The following is a 2,655-nucleotide window of genomic DNA, read 5'->3' as shown; positions in this document are numbered from 1 at the left end:
ATAATTCCCCATTTTGTATATATTTTCCCCGTAGGAACTAAAGGGGAAAGAAAAGGCAAACGCGGGACAACATTAACCGCTCGAGAATATGAAAGTTTCTCCCTTTTGGACGTGGAACAGTTGTGTTTAACCAAGGGGGGGTATATAAACCTAATGGAGGGGGGGAGGTGAGGCGACACCTCAGTTCATGTAAAAGGTACCCCTAGTGGGCACGTATATACTTACGCGTGACACTAACATGTGTGCCTAGCCTGCGTGGGGGGATGGTCCCAACTCAACCACGCGCGCCAAAATGGGGAATCACGACGAACTCTTTAAAAAAGTCTGAGCAAAAATGGTTGGGGGGTAATTATCTTCCCCCTTTGCTTAGCGGCGAATGCGAAATTGATTCTATCACGAGAGAAGTGATGTCCCCAGTTGAGGCTTAAAACGGACAGGAGGAGACTACTCTTCGTAGATCCCTGGTCAAACGCACAGGTGCAGATAGTAATGCGCGACCTTTGTGCACGCCTCCTTTTGTGTACACTTCCCCTTTGCGCGTATCCTTTTTGTTGTATTACCCCCGTGGAGAGCATATCAAGTAGGGAAAATAAAAAAAAGGGACCTCCCCTGTGAGAGGCAACTGGGCAAAACTAAATCCGTAGTGGACACGAGCGCCCATTCATTCGGTTCAAACTTGCCATTTCCGTGTCCATCCTAGTGGACCAGCCCATGTGCACACACATCAAAAGGGAGATGTGCATGGACGTTGAATAGTCCCCATGGGAAACAAATACAACCTCTTTTGGGTGCGGATGGCCAAAAGAACCTGTTTGAGAGGTGTCCCCCTTAAAATGGCAGATGGTGAGAAAAGCTGAAGTGAAGTAGCTTCGTCGCCCTTCAAAGTATATATGACTACCCCGGGGGGAAAATATTTTCAAAAAAAAGATGCACAATGACTGCTGGGGGTAGAACGACAAACGTGATTGCAAATTGTGGTAAGATTGGAAGATCCCCCTTTTTTTTTGTTGCTTCGTTTTGTTTCACCTCTTTGGGCAAAAAAAAAAAAATCCCCCACAACACTTTGCGCCACGATCTGTTATGTCTTTATTTCTCATCATTAAAGACGTGTAACGCGGCCTTTCTTTGGGAAAACATACAAATGGGCCATTATTTGTTTATTTTTTTTATTTATTTTTTTACTTTTTTGTTTATTTGTTCATTTATTTATTATTTTTTTTACAACCAGTTTTGATAACCTTTGGGAAACTCTTCTGTGTGCATTTGACTATTAACCAAAAGGGGGGAGAACATTCGTGGGAATTTTTTTTTTTTTTTTTTTTTGCCTGAACGTTCAGCTGATTTTGGAGTCCCCTAGGGGGGAGACATTTCACGCTCTTCCCAGTGTTGCCCTGATGCGGCAGCAGGATGGGCCAACCGCGAAGAGTTACGCAGTTTGCCAAGTGAAGAACACCGCCTGGGAAATGCAGCGCGGAAAATAATTACGCAAAAATGGCTGCGCAAAAATGGCTGCACAAAAATGGCTGCGCAAAAATAGTCGCACAAAAATAGCTGCGCAAAATAGCTGCACAAAAACAGTCGCGAAAAAAACTCACGCAGAGTAAGCTTGCCAAACTGCGCAGGCGACAAACTACCTCGACGGAGAATACCTTTTTTTCTGTGACGTTTTTTTGGCCCATTCGCCGCTTGTCAATTTTCGTCATTCGGCATACGCTGAGGGCTACATTTATTCAAACGCAGTTGGCTGCTTCCATTCGGTTTTAAGAATTTTAAAAAAAAAAAAAAAAACTAATTTGTCATTTCAAGGAAAAGGGCTAACGTCTCCGTTGAGTGGTCAAAAAAATAACGTGAGAAAATGACGAAAAAAGGGTAACAATCGAGCAGAGCGATGCTACCAAAATACTTCAAGAACGAAGTTGCCATTGGGGTTCCCCTTGGGCAACAGAATTGCATGGCTGTGACACATACGCATGAGCGCATCGTTCAGTTATCACCACTGTTTTATTTCGACTGTCATTATTATCGTCATTGTGGTTGATATTCTTTTTCTTATCATTGTTGATGTTTTTTTTTGTTATTTTGTTATTTTTCCATTTTGCTATTTTGCTATTTTGCCATTTTGCTATTTTGCCATTTTGCTATTTTGCTATTTTGCTATTTTGCTATTTTGCTATTTTTTTTTTGTTCACCTTGCTTTGGGCAGAGAGCAGCTACACGTGCACATTCCTAAGCCCTGAGTGTTACATGAGATAACAAAAAATAAGTGCACCCCTCAAGTGTGCATTTTTTTTTTGTTTTTTGTGTGTGCCCTTTTATATGTCTTTCAAATAAATGGTATTCTCTCAAGGGTGAAACAGGACTTTTTTTTTCTTTTTTTTTTTTTTTTTTTTTTTTTTGGTGGCATACCTAGCACTCGTGTTTAGTTCGTATGATACATTTGTGCGTGACGACCTTTCTGTGCCTCTCCGCGGGTTTTTTTCTCGTGAGCGAGGGGGTTAACTGCTCTCTTGGCGCACACACGCGGTAGTGTTTTTTGCATAGCACGTTTACACACACGTGCACACGAGTTGGCAACGCCCCCTTTTTTTGTTCACGACCCTTTCGCAAGCGCATGCGAATGAGAGGCACTATGGAAATGAAGTCAAAGTTGAAAGG

Source organism: Plasmodium cynomolgi, chromosome 5, assembly GCF_000321355.1.
Source record: "Plasmodium cynomolgi strain B DNA, chromosome 5, whole genome shotgun sequence".
Classification (NCBI taxonomy): domain Eukaryota; phylum Apicomplexa; class Aconoidasida; order Haemosporida; family Plasmodiidae; genus Plasmodium; species Plasmodium cynomolgi.
The sequence above is the reverse complement of the archived record's forward strand: the minus strand, read 5'-3'. Positions refer to the sequence as shown.